Source organism: Erithacus rubecula (assembly GCF_903797595.1).
Source record: "Erithacus rubecula genome assembly, chromosome: 9".
Taxonomy (NCBI): Eukaryota; Metazoa; Chordata; class Aves; order Passeriformes; family Muscicapidae; genus Erithacus; species Erithacus rubecula.
The window spans coordinates 8,393,272-8,413,938 of NC_136660.1; the positions used below are offsets into that span (position 1 = coordinate 8,393,272).

At 38.4% G+C, this 20,667-nt stretch overlaps 1 long non-coding RNA gene across 2 annotated transcripts; it reads right to left on the reverse strand.

Annotated features, from left to right (window-relative positions):
* Positions 1 to 1,343: 1,343 nt before the first annotated feature.
* Positions 1,344 to 20,072, reverse strand: LOC306805056. Of its 2 annotated transcripts, XR_013775101.1 has the most exons (4): positions 19,935 to 20,072; positions 19,767 to 19,854; positions 12,806 to 12,920; positions 1,344 to 2,534 (listed from the first exon to the last, which is right to left on the reverse strand). It is a non-coding gene; the product is annotated as an uncharacterized lncRNA (long non-coding RNA). The 2 variants fall into 2 exon arrangements; XR_013775100.1 differs by lacking the exon at positions 12,806 to 12,920.
* Between the last annotated feature and the right edge of the window lie 595 nt (positions 20,073 to 20,667).

Genomic DNA, 20,667 nt, shown 5'->3' on the forward strand with positions numbered 1-20,667 from the left:
GGTTGCCATAGAACTGGAAGTTCTAATCAACTTTCAGAAGCCTTAACATTAAACAGTTAAGAAAGCTAGATTTTTTTTTAAATTGATCTTAAGAGAAAGGCAAACAGGAGTGGTACTTTTCTAGAAAGAAAGAGGATCCACATTAGCACCATACAGTGTCCAACTCAAGAGTAGTATGCTCCAAAGATGAAAAGTAAAGTACCAGGGAGTTTATTTACAGGGTGTACCTTGAGCCTTGTTGAGTTGAACCAGCGAGGCGAAGAGCACACACAGAGCTCCCTTTGGCTGAAAACCCTGCTCAGGCAGAAACTTGCTGCCTTGATCTCCCCCTCACTCTCTTCAAGGGCTCCCAAAAACAGCAAAGTGGAGCCATCTGGTTAACACACTTCCTTCCCACACATCCTTTTCCCTCAGCCCCTGCACATTACACTTTCGAACCTGCCATCCCTTAGACCTCTCGTCTCAAAAAACGTGACTTTGCTGTCAATTCTGCCTTTGATCACTTGCTCTTAAGAGAAAGGATGCAGGGATCCAACAGCCCAAGCAGTGCTGATAGCCACTATTGTTTGGCATCTTTAATCATTCCCAAAGAAATTTCCATTATGGGTGTCTAAAACTCAATGACCTTTAATATACAACTCAAGTCCTTATTTTCAAGCAAACAATATTAATTGCTGATCAGACCCTCTCAGGTGCATGGAAAGATAATTGAAGCACTTATTTCCAATCCTAACAAGTGAAAAATGCTTATTTTATTTTCAAATTATGAGTGATCATAGTAAAGTGGCTTAAAGAAAGTCCTTATTTATTTGAAAGTAGCACGAGTTTTACAAAAAAAAGCCACATGTAAACCAGTCCTAATGTGACCATCACTCACACTTTGTTTTCACAAGTTTGAATCAAGCTGCATTGGGAGACATTTGCTTCTGCTGATACCTTCAGATAGCATGGGAGCCCAGGTCACCAAGTGGGAGAGGGAAACAGGATCACCAGTTCCTTAAAACAGATCTTTTCTTTGCAATACACAGTTTAACAACCAAAATACATCATGCTATTAGTTACTGTGGGCACCAACACAAATTGTTTAACAGGTTATGAAGCACAATTTCCATAAAAGTGGTCATACAGATCCTAAAAAACAGAGAGAACCTTGTATATGGGTCTTGGATCTCAACACCATAAGTAGGCTTAAATGCCACACCAGTCTTCACTGAGAAACAGCTCACAAAGCACATCAGAGAATTTCTAAATTAATTTCACAATTATACAGCTGGTGCAAAAAAATTTCAGAAGAAAATGCAAAAAAACTCTTAATTAAAAAACAAAAGGGCAACTGAGTTTCCCAGTAGTAAGATAAAAGTATATTATATTCTTAAATTGCTAGTCATAAAGCATATCCAAAAATGGCTCAGTTCCTTATGCACTTAGTTCCAGCACATTTTCTTTTGCCTTTTTTAAACTCTTTGGCAAGTTTAACAGAGTTTAAACTCTGTTACTCAATGAACATAATTTTTTTAAAAATTCTTCATCCTCCTGGCATGTGTGGCAAACACATGATTTAAAAAAAAGGCATGACTTCACCCACGTGTGCCATGTGCTGGACTACCTTCTAGGCAGAGAGCTAGAATGGACTTGCCCAGGGAAGCCCAGCAGCAAAGCCTTGCACTCCCCAGGGAAACATTAATTCTGTACTAGGAAATCTGTGGAGTCCTAGACTAACTATAAAAATATTTCACAGCCACAGAATCTTCCAAGAAATTATTCCTTATTTTGTTTTCCTGCATATAAATACTGTGTAATTTAATGGAATTTACCTTCAGAGGAAGAAAAAATATTACTATTTCAGGCTTGTAGTTTAAATGCAACATTTAGAGGCAACACTAACACAAGGATGTTTGGAAGGAAAATTCTGAGTATTTATCCATAAATCCACAACCTAATCTTGCTGATATGAGTACTTCCTCTATAAAGGAATAAATAAGATGGAGTTAATTTTTCAACAGTGACTTTATGAGGTTTATGTCCAAAATCTCTATCCAAATAAAGCTTTGACAGATTTTACACCTAGAAATCCCAACTATTCTATATAATCAGATATGTCTCCATGTAGAGACACACATATCTAAGTTTCAACAGTTTGGAACCAACTTTAGATGTTAAACACCTGGAATCCAGCAGCATTTGCCTCCAGAGTTCTGGTTCATCTCTAGTGGTAGCAGATATACAATCAGGATATTTCATAGCTGCCTTTCAAAATCTTATCAGAACCCCATAGTTCAATAGTTTTAATATAAATAGTGCATCATGAACTAAGTACTGAAAAAAGCATTTCACCACTACACATCATCAGCCTCACTTTCAGTGCAGGGAAGGTCATTAACATTTTGACTCAGCCGAATTTCAGCAGCATTTAATGCATAAGTGCCACATATCCTAAATTAGATCCACATGGAGCTTCCTCATCATGAATGACAGGCAGAACCTCGCTGGAGACACTTGGGGCTCAGACAGGATGTTCCAGAGAGATGTCAGTGCTGTCAGGTGAAAGAAAAAAGGGAGGTGCAGGAGAAACACCACGGCTGTGCCCCTTGGCCTGTTCCTAACACAGAACACTTGGAGTTTTGCGTGACATTCCATAGGATGCTTCTTAACACATAGGGTGAGTTTGAAGTCCTAGATGGAGTTAATAATTTTTTAAGTGATAAAGTTTAGTTCTTCTTTAACTCCTAGGTAATATTGTGTGCTAATATTTTTAGGAGGCCTGGCTTTGACAGTAATGCAGTAGTGAGTTAACTTGAAGTCTTTCAGCATCTCTGCATTCTTTCCCCCTTTCTGAAATAGAAATTATACCTCTAGTTCTAATCCTGTTAATAGCTATAAAAAAGTGCCTGGCATTAGAAATGCAGGTAACTACTTTTCCTCTAAATTCTTTCACTTTACTCCTATATTACTTCATTGTTATTTGGTCTACAATATAATTTCAATGCTTTGTCCAGGCTAGCTTTACCTGTTTCAAGTTAAATCATCTTCATTGGTGACCATCCATTTACCTCAAGGGAAATAATTTTCCAATAGTGTTTCTATCTTTAAAGGTCTGTTTTCTTTATTCCCCATTCCCAGGAAGAAGTAATTACCCTCAGATGCACACTGCATGATCAGGTGAAGTTCAAAGGCAGAAAATCCACTTTGTTCCAAAATATTTTTTGTGGAACTTTCCTCAAAGCTGGGAGTCTTTAGTGCACATCTGTTCATGCTATTACCAGACAAACACATGATGAACATGACCATGGTGGCTCTGCATGGCCAGCAGGTAGATGAGAAATCTGGCACAGCACCCTGGCTGCTCTGCTGGCCCTGAGCTTGTTCCAGGTACTTACTGACTCACTAAAATTCAGGGACTCCTAGGGGGGAAAAACAAACATTTAGCACCTTTTCCTTTGAATCTTTCTAAAGGAGTCCTATCAAATTCCTGGCCAAATAGAAGTACAACACAGGAACAGCAAAATAACCAACCAACATTTCATCTCCTCTCTCAAGGCAGATGGTGAAACTGCTCTTACCATATATATGCCTTCCCTGCACCTGACCCTTGTTTTCTAGGTATGGATTTAGAATAATCCAAGGGACATCTTAGCTAATTATCTCTTTCTAGTGATGGATGAGAATCAGCTGTCTTGTAATAATGCTGCTATTATTAGCTTGATTGGCTGCCTTTGATACTCTCACAAAAGCATATAGGTTATCTCTAATCTGATTTATCTTGTCCAGAAAATAAATTGACTTCCTCAGAGTAGGAAGGCCTCAGAGTTGAGTCACCTACACACCTCATCAGGCAGCAATAGGGCCTGTCCTTCAACTGAGAAATCAAGCTCCAATAAAGCATCTCACATTCTCAGTTCTTCCCACAGCTGGTAAGAAGGTTGAGGAGAGATGGGTACAAGCTAAGAATGTTTTCTGTTGTCCAAAACTAAGCATAGTAAACATACTATATTTACTTTTGAAACCAAATGTCATGCTGAAACTTTCTTTTAATGCCATGCCAGTGAAATGGTCTGACCAGATTTATCTGTATCTTTTCCCTCTCCCTTCCCAAAAATACTCCATGATGTCTCATCACACAGATTCAGTTAAGTCAGTCATACATTTTCAGGGTGAGAATTTAAAAAAAAAAATTAAAACAGAGTGAAAGATAAAGATTTTGATGCAGTTTAACTTTTCAGAGGTTTCATATTTTCACTTCAGATGGTGTTCCTGCCAACTGTCATGGACCTGGCCCATTTTTTTTTTCCGCTAGAGATTTCACACCACCAGTCTGAAGTGGTTGGTCAGTGACAGGGGGCCTAGGGAGAAAACACAGATGCCAGTGTTTCTTGTGTACTGACACATATCAGCTTTACAGCTATACCTCATCCAAATTGCATGGTTTATCTTCAGACTACAGCCCAGGCCTTGCTGGAAAAGATGCAGGTGAACAGAAGACAGGCACTTTTCAGGTAAAATTAAGGGAGTCACAGAGCACTGCTAGAAAAGAGAGGTGGCTGTGCTCCTCTAAAATAAGTTGTTGAGTTAATTTCAGCAACAGCCTGCTCAGCTTTTCCTACCATCTGTATGTTGAACGCAGACTTTGCCGTTGTTACCTACACTTTCATCACCTCGAGACTGAGGTTGTTACCAACACATCCCAGATGGGACTCCATCTGAGGATCATGGCAGGACTGAAGCAGGGTTGCATACCTCACTGCCATGTGCTGATGTCAGTGCTCAAGTAACAGCTCTGACTGAATTCATCTAGCAGCTGAAGGTGCTGATCAAGATCTGCACTGCCTTACATGGCAAAAGCCCATCCCTCCAAAGAAATTATTTTAGTCCATCTGCCACGTTTCTACAACTGTGGTGAGCCAAGACAAGCAAGCTGAATGCTGCTTCCACAACCACCACAAGTGTTTGCCCATGCAGACCAGGCATCCTTCAGAACTGGCCTCTTGCCCTAAGGAATTTCTGGATGAATTTCAGGAAATGACAATGCATTAAGGCTTCTGACAAACGAAGCTTGCACTTTCCAAAATAAAATAAAGGTAGAAAGGAGTTTGAGTGATTGCTGGTTTAATTTTAAATCTAAAATAAGTAAGAATGCCTTAAACTGCATGCACTGCTAACATCCAATTTAGATATATGTTAACACATTCTTCTGGGGGTTTTATCAACACAAACTTCTCAGAAACCCAAATCTGTTCTTCTATACAGAAACGTTTGAAGAAAATCTTGCAGAAATGCATCTGGTTTATCTGCTCCCTTACTGGTAAATACCAAGCCCTTTTTATAAATAGAGACATTTTGGATGGAAGGCTGAGAAGCCACAGTGCAACAGTGCCATCCCCTGTCTGCAAAAGTCATTGTCTCTCTCTGGGAAAAGCCAAGGACAGAAAGGCTCCAGCTGTGCCTGCTGTACCGACATGGAAGGGAACCGGAGAGCAGCAACACAAGTGCCACGTGTTTCATGGGAATTCCTCTCTACAAACTCGGTTCTGAAAGAAGCTTCTTTCTAGCTAGTGCCATCGACTTTGTGTCAAAATAAATTGCAAAGCATTCTATAAATTATACGTTGAAACTCAGTGTTCATGTTATCCAGCATGCAATCTGGGGGAGGGAAAGCATTTTGCATCTTTTCGTAGTAAGCAGAAAGAAGGAAATTCCCACATACTTCTAGACATCCCTGAAGAAAATCTGTTCATCTGTTCCACTGCTTTGCACGTCCACTTCTGTTTCTACTGGAAGCAAGAAGCACTTCTTACTAAATGTCTACCCAAGCACTGCACCAGCTATTACACCCCACAGCTCAACATTCAGAGCTTAAAACCCGAATTAGAATGAAATATTGCAACACAAAGAAGGGGTCCAAATAAGTTTGGGAGGAAGTAGGCAGAGGTATGCCCAAAGATATTTCTCCACAGAATATTGGATGCTATTGTGTATCAAATTAGCATTTTTCCTTTACAGGACTGCTGTAAGGGTTTGCATGGACTAAGAGCATGTTCAAGACACATTTACTCTGAAGCCTTCTTTTTTTGTCTCTTCTAGATGCTAACTTTCATCCTGTCTATGATATCAGAACAAGAAGAAACTAAAATTAAGCAACAATCTGACCATGTCAATAGTTGCTCCCAGTTACCAGTTCACTGCATTTAGCTGGAAAAATTCAAGCTAATCATCCTTTGCTAGCATTAAGAACAAGTTAAGTGCTGTCTACAAGTGCCATCTTCTCTGAAGGCTTAAAAAATTAATTCCCGGCAAAAAAAAATCCCCAAAAATCCCCTTGCCACACAACTAATGTATTGTACCATTAGTGTCAATTTCTTAAACACCTCTCAGTTAAGAGCAAGTAAAGCCAGAGCCATTTGTACAATCTCCTCCCATCTTCTCGTCTTACAGAACAGAACTAAATCAGTCGAGCAGACCAAAAGCAGGCCTCCCTTCTAACCTGGGGGAAATCTTTATCTCTCACCTGCTATCGATCCTCTCCTACAGGCTATAAGATTACTTTAAAGGAAAGTTAAATCACAAATGTCAGAGGTTCCCCTGATTACTCTGTTTCAATCACAGCTCAAACCCATCTTTAAAGCAGCTGCAAACTGATTTGTGGTGTTTTCTCATATCAACTTTATTATGGTGACTTTGACTGAATAGGTCCAGGGAATTAGAGCTTTTTAAATCATTAAAGTCCAAAGTATTGCCTCTCACAATTGGTCTCTTGGGCAACTGCTAGTGCAACCAAACTGCAGATTTTGCAGTTCTTATGCAGCTGCCCTGTGATCCCCTTGCTTCATTAGGAATAAATAAACTGCCAGCTACCTTGTTTTTTCTACACCCACATTATGCCTCCTTCTGGGGACCAGTGATGGGACTTCACTGGGACCTGGTCATCCCTGCCAAGCCAGGTCACACATGGATTTTTCAAGGCAACAGAAGAAAAGTCTACAAGGAAAAGCAGAAAATAAGTCTTACTCTATTCACTGCTGTCCCTTGAATACTTGCAAGAACCCTCAGCTTTCTTCTTGGTGGTTATGGGTCCTTGTATTAAAATGATCTTTTAGATAATCACCCTGCATGACAGGTTCAGCTTACTATTAATGTTCCAGTTCCAATCTGCGCCTGGTATTAGCTCAAAGCTCATAAAGTGACTCCATGGGTGATATGATAAAAATGACAGATGCATTGCCTGAAATATTCTATTTCTTATTTTCATAAGACTGAAATATTTTATTAAAATCCTATCTATATTAGAAGCAGAGTCTGATAGCTACCTAATATCTGAGCTTCCACTAAGCAAGTCAGCTTCCACTTTGTTGTGAAGAGGTTATTATGGTCAAAACTAACTTGTTAGAGCCTTTTCACAAAATAAATCAGGTGCACAGGACATGACACAAAACAAAATAAAATCTAACCTCTGCAATCAACAGATTGTCAGTTAGTGCATAGTAGTTAACTTCCTCTTAGACATATCTGGACATCTGTATGTTTTTTGAAGACTGATGTAATCTCTTTCTCCTCAAATATTTTGCAATTACCTTGATTTAACTATGTGTGGCTAACAACTGGTTTAAAATGTTTGACAAGTTCACAGCAGCAAGCGGCTTAGTAGAAAATTACAGACAGCAAGATGAGATCAACCTACCCAAATAAAGAAAAATCAATGACCAGTATCACATAAGCAAAAAAACCCAGCTAAAGACAAATTGATATGACAGAATTAGCTATGCAACCTATCCCAAAGAGACAAGTTCATCAGTTACAATTTAATGAGGAAATATTGCAGTGGGAGTCACCAGGTGGTGCTGTTAAAAATGCACATTTTACTAGAGAAATTATGTCTATTCTTTCAAGATATACTGTGCTATTGAGCTCTCTCTCTGTCTAGGTATAATCTTGGAGCAGAATTATGCTAGGAAGAAATACCCAGTATTTGACTATTTGACCAAATCTCTCAAGAGGCACTTCCTCATGCCATGCTCCTGAGATCCCTTGCTCCAACACTGAATTTATAGAAAGCCTTGCTTAATTTATACAGAGAAAATGCATAGATTTTGCCACTAACATAGGGAGAATTGACTTATGCAGCCTCAGCTCCAGGATAAAACTGAAAACCTAAATTAAACCCAAAATATATCCTGGATCTAAGAGACAGAAAAATATTTCCACCAGAAACAGAACAGAATTGCCTGGCTTTACTCTTTGTGTGGTGTTCCTGTATAGAATATGCCTATAGAATATGGTGATTATTAAACAGATGAGAGACCATTAAACTTGAGATATGGGATATAAAATTTTACACCTTACAATAGGTCTTTTTGAGTTCTGACCACAAGCATCCTAAGCACCATCCTCACTGAAGACAACATAAAACTAAGGCCTGCATGGAGATGCAACTTTTCTTAATTCATATTGTGAGTATTGTCTGCCTAAAACAATTATCCTGGAAAAGGAATAAAGGATTTTATTGATTTCCAGTTAACATACTCAGAAACAACTCTTTCCAAAGCACTTATTTTCTTTCTACTTCCCAGGAATATAACCCCATACAACAGTGGAGTGGTACAAAAGTGACATTTGGAACCAGGATTATGAAAATTCTTCTTTGGTGTCTTCCGTGGTAAAATTAATACACATGACACCACTAAAAAATATTCTAAAGAAGAATATTCTAAAGAACGAGAAGTGTTTCAGAAGAGAAAGTAAAATGCAGAACACCTTCTTGCAGAGAAAGTGAAATGCAGAACATCTTCCAGCAGATTCCTTGCTGTATATTTATTGCTGCTATTTGAAAAGTGAAGAAAAGTATTTCCTAAGGAACCATTCATATAAATTTTATATGGGCAATTCATTTTCACACTCTCTTGATTCTGGGTAGGATACTGTTATTTTAGCACTGGGTAGAACAAGGTCTACTTCAAGCCACTTCTCAGAGAGTGGGATTTCCTCCAAAGCTAAAGCAATCTTGCAGGCAGAGAGCTTCACCTCCAAAAGATAGCAAGATAAAGCCAGCATGATGGAAGAGAAAAAAATTTTTAATTAAAAAAAAAATCCTACCAGGAATTTTTCAGATTATTTAAAACTGCATCCCAGAGTAAGTCAATTTAGATTCAACTACTAAACACCAACCCCCTCACAGCAGTCGTATTATTCCCTTGTAAAGTACCACAGGATCTTTCAAGGCTTTATATGAAAGGTCAAGAATTTAAATGCACATTTTCTAGACATAAAAGTGTAGTATAACAAAGATAGAAAAAAATACACAATCCTCCCCAACTGGCATCCAAAGCCTTGTTTTAATCTTTAATGTCACAAGGTTTCAAGTTCTGTATCTGTCAGTACCAACTGAAAATATTTATAGAGCCTGAGAATGATCAAGTTTGCAAGAAATTTCTTTTTGTATCATTAAAGAGATTAGCACAGAGTTACAGCTGTGCTTACACTGTCTCAGCCAGGACTCCAAGCATGTCCCCTCTGCCACGGCCAGTGGCACCATCATTCTCCATCTTATGCCTCTGGGACTGCTTCAGATTTAGGAAATTCTAGATGAGCATAAAAGCTCTCTGGGTTGGAAGAGATATTTTAATTTGTTTTAATATTTTTTTTTATTTTAAATTTTATTATAACAAGACAAAGGAAAAGTATTTAAAAGAAAAAGAAAAAAAGCCAGTAATTTGTTTATTATAGTCTTATTTAAATTTTCTTTAAAATGCCATACAGCTCCTTGTCTTTTTAAACATAGGCTCCCTACTTGCTCACTACTAGCATTTAATTAATGTACTTCACAGTTTGCTGCTTGAACTTCCCAGCAAGTCAGTGTTTTACTTTCAACTTCTCTGAAGACTACCGTTCATGCCAACAACAGTTCCCTTCTTTCCAGTTAACCTCATTTAGACCAATTTAAACGTAGCTCCATGTTCAGACATTAGGTCAGCCTGCTAAGCAGATCCAAACAACAGGGGACATTAAAACCACACCTGGATTAAAGACTCCAGCAGAAACTGCATCAGAAAAGAGCAGGTCATCTTCATCTTTGTACTATGCCAAAGCAAAACTTCCATCCACTACTTAAGAGATTTTTAGAAGAGAAAATATCTATAGCCAACATACACAACACTGGGTCATAAAAATTAATTTTCAAGTGTCCATTGAGAAGTTAGAGCAACAGTTTTCATACAGGAAAGAGCTTGGGAACATATTCCCCTAAGGAATCTTCTCCAGCAGGTCAATTTTAAGAAAAAAAAGTCTAGCGAGAACGTTCTGCAAGAATGTTGTCCTAACTCCTACCTGACAATAAATAACTTGTGATGGTAGTAAAAGAGCCTAAGGGTCCAATACTGACGATCCCAGATCCTAAAAAAAAAAAAAATGGGGGGGGGGGCGTAAAAAAACAACAGAAAAAAAACCACCCCAACATTTTAAAAGGAGTAAAGGACATTGTTTTCTTCTCCCTTCTTGGCTGGAAGATCCAAGCCACAAACAAAACACAATAACCTAGCCCTCAACCAGGGGCTGGCTATAATTGGGGAACTATAATTCTTTTTCAGTGGTTACATTCTTCAAGGAAACAAGAACAGCCCTTTATGGCAAAGTACTGAAGCAGCACATTGTTCTCCTTTTACTGTTTACACTCCCAGTACTCTGCCAAATCACTTTTTCAGGAGTGCAAACAGCCTGGCTTCTAACTGCACTGGAATACCTGGGTAGTTAAATACTTGATATTATCCCATACTTTCAGACCACTCCATGGTTCACAGAATAAAGTCAAACTCACTAAACTTTACAAGAGATGTGATGGGGAAATATTGATCAAGTGGCAACTTTCTAGTGTATATCCAGACTTTAGAAGTTACAACTGTAAGAAATCCTACATTCACATGATGTTAAACATGATGTAAACATGTTTCTTAAGCCCAGATACATTTAATTGCTAATGAAAATCCCCACAGATGGGGGAAAAAAAAGAATCTAAGCACCAGTCAAACCACAGAAGCTCCCATCCCTCTATGTCCTGAAGTAAAACATTTCCCATAAGCTCTGTAACCTAAAATGCTGATTTTAATATTACTCTGGAGGATAACAAATAGCATAAAGCACTTAAATACTCTTTGCAGCCTTCATTTGTACCACTTACCATAAAGTGTAGTACACAGTGTTGTATCGATACTGTTTTCCTTTCATTTTAAACAAAATTAATCCCCAAGCTTCTCTTAGAAGGCTCTCAGTGCACTTATCAATCACGCTCACATGCACATCAGTTTCAAAGCTGTCATTCCATGTGCCAATTTCAAGTATTGATCTAACACTTCATGCAGCCTACTCTGGCATTTACCTCAACTTTCAGTCCTTGCAATAACTCCTGGAAACCGAGTGAAAAATAACTCTGCTATGGCTTTAGAGCACAGAGCCTAAGATCCAATATTTAAATTCACATGGCAATAAGATCAAAAGCTGTGGTAAGCTTTCTTCATATTGGTAGAGCCACCTTCAGATGCTGATGTTCTTGAGCACTACTTGACAGTGGCAACTGCAGCCGTTATTTTTCTCTCAAACCACACTATGAACAAAGAAAGTCATTCCGTGTTCCCTGTCTAGTTCTCCAAAACACATTAGTATGCAGTTTAAGTATTGATCCTGCAAGGTTTGTGAAATTCATGTTACTTCAGTCAACATAGGGGTGGAAGGCAATGCAGAAAACAAGGCAACTATTACTATTTCCTTCTTACTCCCTTCAAAACCAAACTAAATCATCAGAATTAAGAATCACTAAGAAATTTCATTCACACCAAAAATTGCCACAAAAATCTTCCTGCCAAGCTGTGAATAACTGCACATAATACACTTCTCAAAGAAGTCTGTAGTAAAGTGATGGCAATCTGTACTTTCAGAGGTGGTTTCCTACTCCACAAGAAAAAAAAGAAGTTGAAATGGCACATTAATGCTGGCATATATACAATACGTTAATTTCCATGAAACGTATTTTATATCTCAATAGCAATACAAACACATTGGAAAAGTTTCACCCCTGCTGAAAACACTGTTAAGCACTCCTTGTATATCTGCAGTATTTATCCTGCCAGTAAAGAAACTGCCTTTGCTAAAGAGTTTTAGATCTATGTACAAGTCATGATAATCAAATTACTGGAATTGAAAACTCTTTTCTAGCAGTAAATGCAAAAAGACAATTGAGTTTCCAAGCAACGATTCTGCTGCTGAGACTCACAGATGCTAAGGAGGAAGGCTGGGAAATTGCAAGAATCAACGTATGGTAACAGAAAGCCCTGCTTAAGGAACCATAAACTGTTTTGCTTCTGCAAAGATAAAGAAGAGTTGGGGCTTTATTTTATACACCACACAATAATTTGTTTGGAGTTGGTTTGGTGCTATCTTTCAGAGGTGTGCTTAAGTGCACTGCAGTGCCAGACTGACATGCTCCCAAATCAATGTCCTTTCCTGTTTGTGGGACAGCCTTCCTCTGGACACAAGCAACACTTAGCTCCCTGACACGGTCTACCTTGCCAAAGGATCACAGTTAAAAGGGATGGGGGACTCCAGCATCGAAACCTAGTCTCCTTATGGAATGTATCATGTCTCTGAATTGCAGCTTTCTGAGGTCTTTCAAACTCTTCTTTTCTACTTGACTGGACAACAATGCATGACCTGACTCCCCAGCTCAGTCCCATCACCTCAGCTGCTCTGTCCAACTGCTTCTGTGAGGCTGCAGGCTGTCTCCTGCAGAAGCAGCTATTCTCCACAGCTCTTGTGTGAAACATCCCACCTGTTGCAATCCTCCTGTATGGTCAGTGCTCTGCCCAGGTACTGTGCACAACTGCTCCTCCTTAGACAACTTGAGAGCATCTCATAACATACACTCTCTTTCTAGAGACTAGATTCTACAAAAATGGGGAAAAAAATGCAAAAAACCAAACAAATCAGTCATAAATGTTCCATTCACTTATTTCAAATGAGAGTTATAAAAGATATACCTTTATCTCTTAAAAAAAGCATCAAAACTAAACACCAAAAAAAACCCCAAAAAACAAACAAGCAAAACTCAAACTAAATCCAGCTCCTTCTCCCCTCTCATTTAACACTTTCTTTACCCCTTTTTAATTAATCTAGATTGGAAGTTGTAACAGAACAGAAAGGCAATCCAAAAGACAGACATTAAGCCAGATCTCCCAAGAGGAACTGTGCAGGCACATATACACAGTCTTTACTTCTGAGGATTACATCTCCACACCTCAGTTTTGTCCCACACAAACTCTTCCACAAAAATCAATAGGAGAACACAATGCAGGAACTAAGACAATAAGCCTACAAAATATTCACTGGAAGTAAGGTGGGACTAGGGTTAATTTTTGCTTAGTTTTTTTCCCCCATACTCCCACCTTTTCCTATTTTAGAGAGGAAAAACATCTTGACAGGATAAAATAATTGCAACCCCCTTCAAGGTTCAGGTTTTCTCTCTGTTTTGAAATAAAAGAAGCAGTATTAGTCTAAGACCAGATTAAAAGACAGAGGGAAAGCAAATAAATAACGTAACTTTGCTCACAACACAGCAAACCGAATTTGAATTCTCCGCCTTTGAAACCATGAAGTAGCTATAAATCCCACTAGGAGAAGGCCATTTGCTGACAGAGATTGTAGACAGCAGGTGCTAAATTACTTACTGTCCATTGCCATGAATACAAATGTATTGAGAATTACATTCCAAAAAATAATAAACCAATAAAAGAACAGTTCAAACTGACTCCCTGGGAAATGATGTGAAGTAGCCAAGATAACGCTTCACAGATCAGAGCTGTTTCCAGACTGCCTAGGGGATGTTTGCCCAGCATGTCTTTCACATTACATTAACCTACAGCTAATATGAGACTCATTTTTACAAACACCATATTTAGATAAGTAGAAAAAAAAATAAAGAAAACCCAAACTACAAACACACAGAGGATCCTCTGCAAATAGGCAGGTAATAACTGTTAATTATTCATGGTGTGCAATTACAGAGGAAATGGAATCCCAAATCTGTTCTTATGCACATACACAAAAACCCTAAAAGTCAATCCTCTTCTATACACTGAGGGTAGAGACAGCATATCAAATATGTCCACAATTTGCTTACCACCATATGAGAATTATGTTTTTCCCAAATGGTTACCACTGTGATAATCCACCTTCAGGTTGCTATTCATTCCAATAACACAGTCCCCAGCACCACCCTAATCAAAGCAACACATTCAAGTGCCTAAACCAGATAATTGTATGGATAAGCTTCCATTGCCTCTGGTGGAAAGAAGTGCTGCAGCTGGGTGGGTATCAATTGTGATGCACAGGTGTAACCCCTCACAAAGCAAGCTACATGTGAAGAATGACAGTAACAGGACATCCATCAAGGGCAGGGTTGTTTTATTTCTGAAAGGAGTAGAAGAGAAGGCATTTAGGGAAAGCATTCGATTTTATAAACACACAGGTTATTTCTGCAATGTCCTTCAGTAAGAGATCACCAACAAGAACCTCTTCTCTGTGAAGGTGGCAGTGCCTGATGTCTGCCTGGTTACACTGCCTCTCATTAATCTTTCAGTACGTATTTTAATGTGCTGAAACTTAACTTTCTGCCCCTACAGAGATACAGAAATCTTTACAGAAACTGGCCACATATTTCTGCAATATCATTTTTTAATCTTGCACACAATAAATATTTGTTTTTGTTAGTGCTGCTAGCCGAGTGGCATTTGATAAACAATGAATACTGCAGCAGAGTTTTCTCATCAATCAAGCTATATAAAAGGCAAATCCAGCAATTTAATCTCCTGTTGCTGCAAGCTGTCTAAACACAGTGCTTTTTAACAAGACAGTTTTGTTCCAAGAGTACACACTCCATCCAAGTCTTGTCATTAATTTGAAAAATTACATGCATGATTCCAAACCCCTGGGAAACACAAAGCTATCTTACAACTATCCTTTAGAACTGAACTTCTAAACAGAGTTGAAACTATCCCTAACCCAACAGTTGTCAAAGCAGAAAAATAAAATATTAGAATAAAATATTTTAGAATAATCTATTTTTAGAATAATATAATTTCTTAAAACGCTCTTGATTTCTTAAAGGTTTTCTTTGTTGGGTGATTTTGTTCTGAGAAATGTCCAGACTCTAATTTCAAATTTAAAAAGAAGTCAACTCAAAACTAATTCATAAACCACATCTATTACAAAGGCTTGATATTTTCGAAACAAAACAAAAAACATGCAATTTTTTCCTCTGCTTTTCTAAAGCAGAAGGGAACTCCAAGTACTTGAGCCACTTACAGATTATATTTTATCACAGAGGGTCAAGATTCTGTTGAATTTCTTAGAGTGGCAACAGCATTTGCCACTGACACTGGATTGCTCTATTCACACAGTGTGCAAACTGTTGAGATGTATCCCAAGTCTGCCCTGCAGGACAGAGATGCTCCTGGGGCTTCAGCAAGGAAGTCAGCCCAGAGCAGATGGGAAAGAAGGCCATTAGAAAAATGTGATGCAGCCTTCCAAGGAGTAAACAGGCTAAAGACCCAGCCTAATTTGACCTAAAATAGTCTCAATTTATTGCAAGGATTGTATTCCACAGCTGCTGAAATTCAGTAGCCCCTTCAATCCAAAAAGATATTTCTCTCCCCAGATAATATCCCCACTATATCTATAAACTCACTAGGCCTTCAGATGAAGAATTTTCATAAACTGATCAGTTTTTTTCAATTTGTCTCAAGCTCAAGCTGATGTTTACTGCAGTGTCATCATCCTCTTGGTAAAGAGAGCTGGTGATGACCAAACAAGCACCAAGCAGCTGCTCAGTATTGACAGGTTCTGCTAGATTCAAACTTATGATCTAAGGTGGAAGTAAAAGTCTCTCTACTATTTTATTAATCCTGCAAGCATCCTCATGTGCCTATTCCTTTATCTCCTCTCCCTGCAGTAAAGAGAATTTAGGAAAGGACACTTTGAAGTTATACATCATTCTTGAATTATGTAGAAATCCCTTTTATTTTCGTTTGTAAAAGTTAAAATCTCTCCTGACCTGAAAATGGGAACCCAAGACTTTCTGAATTTTTCATCATGGAAATACACTGTAACAAATTAACTTTTTAATCCATTTCCCTTTTCAAACAAACTTTAAAATGTCAAGTATTTCACACTAAATGTACTGCCATGCAGACCATTTCTATCCAAGAATGACAATGTCTTTCAGAATGGTTCAAAACAAACAATCCATTAGTGAGAATGGCATAATTTCCTACAGTGTTAATTAATTGGAGAGTGAGTGCAAAGGCTTAATTTCCACGTAGCAAAACAGAAAATTTTAATTTCAAACTTCAAATTTATTTGCCCCTTTCCGAAGAGGCAGAAAGAAATTTAGGTGGAATGAAAAGTCCCATGTATATGCAGGAATTTTTTCAAGCACTTTGTTCATAACAGCAGAAGATCAAGTGGCTATTGTGACTTAATTTTCAGGGTATGGATGCAGAAATAGTTTAATAACATAGTGAGAGGGGGAAAAAAAGCCCATAACAAACTGAAAAAAAGCCCTATTGACCCACATCCCCACCTCATTTGCAAATCAAAAAGGGAAGAACGAAAGCAAAAGAGAAGGTCTAGAAGCAGCCAGGTAAAGCAGGATTGTTCTGGCTACCTGGGACAACATTGCTTATCTATCATCTGGAAATATTCCCCATGGTGACAGGCCAGTCACAGGTAATCCCATTTAGGGTCCACATAAACACTTAGTTCTCCCAACTGTCTTTTATTTTTTGCACTGAAACATCCCAGAACAGACATCCTAGGTAGAAGAAGACATAGGAATTACTGTCCAAGTAGATAAAACATCAAAATCTAGTGCCATCCCAGAACCCATGTGCACATTCTCAATGGGACAGAACTTACCATCATTAGTCAGTGCTGCAGTAATCACTTCTCTAAGAAAGCCCCAACACAGGAATGAACACCAGCCTGAGAACTTTGAATTCTGCTTGTAATCCAGGTCTCTTTTCCTTACTGTACTCAGGTAACATTTCAACCAGCTCACAATGAGACAATGCATCTTGAAAGTTATTTTGATCTGGTCAGGCTATCACTATCTGAAATAGTGATTATTTTGTATTCTTAAATTTGCTAGAACAGTCATACACACTGCCAAGAGCTACACAGGGTTTGTGTAACTCGAGAGAATGTAGCATCTGACTACCTCAAAGCAGTATTTTCAAGGTGTGTCTTCCCTTCCCCCTTGATTAAATAAAGGTTACAATCATAAGCCTCTATGAACCTTATTTCATAGTGAATGCAAAAAACTAGGTTAAGGCATTATTGAGCTTGCACAGATAGGTTCACAAATACCCCATGAAAAAGAGAGCTCAACATGAAGAAAGTCCATTCGTTTTCATTGTCTGGTCTGATGACCCACTCTCTCCATAAAAGCACAATTCTTTTAAATAAGCAAACAAAAAGTTATTTAATAAAACATAATTATGAACCTGAGGACTATTCCAAAGAACATTCAAAAGGGCAGAACTGAACAATGCATTTGCCCTTTAGTGCCTTGTAATCCATGCAGCACAAAGCTCATTTCACATCAGTATAACATAGTGCTTTTTTAATAGAGGAGACATAAAGAACAGAATGAGAGAGGCCCCAATATTCCCAATATGGATTGGCCTGCTATTACCTCAAAAAAACCTTTGCCAATGTAAACAAGCTTTTTAAGAATTTAATTATATAGCTTCTGGATGTATGGGGTCCTGTTCAAGGATGAGATTTTCCCCAAAACACTAAAGAAATTTTCAGCCCTGGGTAGCAATACCAACTGTCCCATCCTTACAGACTGAGGATGATTAACAAAAGTCTGCAACTGAAACCCGTATGAAGTTAATGCTGGACTTTCTTTACAAGGTAAAATGTTTCTCTAAGTAAGATTCAGCTCCCTCTGTGCTAGAGGCTGGCATAGCTTTAGGGCAAACACTAAATAAGCCTCTGTAACTCCAGGCTTAGCAAACTATTTCTTTTCACAAGGGAACGGGTCAGAAGTCCCTTTCCCCTCTAAAAGCAGCAACAAACCGAAAGTAGACTGCCTACCAATTCCTGGAGCCAGCCCTCTTCACACTGCTCTATTTGCCAGAAAAGAGCAGAAGCTGCTCACAGTGAAGACAAAACTGAGATGTTTCAAAGGAACACTCAAGTCTTTGGGTGTACCCAGCAAGGGGCTCAATTACAGCAATTCTGCTCTAAAGGGCCCACGTGCAGCTTACCCTGGCACCAGAATACCCAAGAATGGCAAAGCAAGTCCAGGATACAGCCTGTGCTTAATGGCACAACTGTCCTCGACAGAAAGTTGGCATTTTATTAAAATGGAGGACATGGCTTTAATGCTCTACTCTCCCTTAGCTTTTTTCATACAACCAGCAGGTCAGAAAAGAAATCCTGCTTCAGGGACATGCTGTAGAGATGCAACAAATAGAATTGGAATGCAACATGGGGATGCAGTTTATTATCTTACTAATCAGCATCTTACCAACAACTCACATTCCTGAAGTGATAGCTGTAAATGCGATTAACATTCTTTCCCTTCCCTCATGAGAAATATCTCTGCCTTTTCAATTTCACAGAGAAATTTTTAATCTCTGGATATGCATCATATAATTTATCCACCTGATACTTCCTTGGCCAAGAAATAATGCTCTTCATGATAAATAGCTTCATAATGCAAAATCTAGTAGACATGGTGCAATTCTGAAGTCTTCTTTGCTGGAATTACTCACTGCAGGTTCCCAAAGGAGTGGCATCCTTACCAGGAGACAGCTGTGATCTCTATTCCCTGCCACTGGGCAGGATGTTTACTGGCAGTAAATATTTGAGGGGACTTTGCCAGCTAAATAGATTTTGAACTCCCAGTGCATTTGCGAGGGATTCACATCTACTCTTATCATTTTTCCTCAGAGCAAATGGCACCAAAACACAAACAGGAACAGGATTAAGTAGCAGCTAAGCACAAATTTTGCAGTTGAGGGAAATGAGGAGACCTATTAACCAAATGTGAAACTACAAACTGAGTTGCACAGGAATGATTTTGCACTTGACATAATTAACTCTGTGGAGAGCACAAACACAAGTACCTGGACAAGCTAAACCAATGCATACTGGTAAGCAGAAAAAAGACCTAATATCATAGCTAGAACTGCCAGAGTGCCTCAGATCTGACTGTCATTATTATATATTCTCTAGGACAAAATAAATTATGAACAAAAACTGAGGGCAAAAGGATAGGCCAATATTATTAGAAAGCAAAGTAACTTGCATTCAAATGCTCATATTTTAACACCTGTGACCTGCTGTGCAAAGGAAGCAGCTGGAAGAGTGAAATACAAGCCCTTCATACAATATCATTTAGAATTCTTGCCTACCCTGGTCAAATTCTCTGCAGTTATATCTCTCAAGTAAAAATATCCAAGATAATCTAAGATAGAAATGAAAAATAGTGTTAGCTCTTGTGTTGCTTGAACAGTTAGGAAATGTAAATAATTGTGACAAATTCTTTGGGAGATTACTAGCCCAAAGTTCTGTATAAGTCAGAACTATTAAGTAGTTTAATTATCAGTACAGAGAGTTTTGTTTCCCCCTTTGTTGCAATCTCTCATCTTGAATTGTTACTACCCAGCACTCATCTCTCCATCACAATCTGCAGCAGCCAAGTGATAAAGTTCCTTTCTTACCTTCAAGAATACCAATTGTTCGTCTATCAGTGCTCAGGTTTTATCACTGGTTCAGTGGCAGTGAAATTGAGTTCTGGAAAGAGGGAGCCTGCATTATGTGAGAACAGTTAGATGCAAGGAGAGCAGTATTTTTGTGATTGAGAAGTCAGCTGTGAAGCCAGCACTTACTATCCATTGGAGTCAGCTGTGAGCATAGAGGAGATCCTGATGACATGATGATGGACAGTCTGGCTGCATATTTCCTGGGCACACAGAGATGTGAATATGATCAGTGATTCTCAGATTCTGCCTGTATCCCACACATGTTCTGCAGAGTAGAAACAGTAAAATACACCTTACTGTTCAAGCCATATTGATCTCTGCAGGAAAGGAAGCAGTTGAAGACTTCTCATAGGCTCTCAATAGGTATGTTGGTTTGTTTGCTTAAATATATTTGAAACCAGAAATTTTCATCTGTAACTTATTTGAAGTAGGGAGTTAATTTAGTGAGTAGTTTCACCACTGGAGGGGTAAATGCACTCAGACAGACAAAGGTGTGACTATAAGGCAATGTTATGAAATTAAAGCTGCTGCGGGTATAGAATAAAAAGATAACACAAATAAATTTAAAAGTCCATAATTCCAGGAAAAGAAAAGACACCAATATTCAAAAGAGAATGATTCTCAGATGGATAATTTAATCATACTTTTTGCAGATGACCTGTGTAAAGCACAGAGAGAAAAAAACCTAAAAAACAGAAAACAGGAAGACATATTTCCTGAAATGCAAAGTGAAAATACTGAATACTCAAAAAACCCCTCCCTAGTTTTTCAAATGCTTGAATAAAATTGGAAAGCAAGAATAAACAAAATTAAAATCATTACAATCAAATGCAGTAGTTCCATAAACTCTAAGGGACTT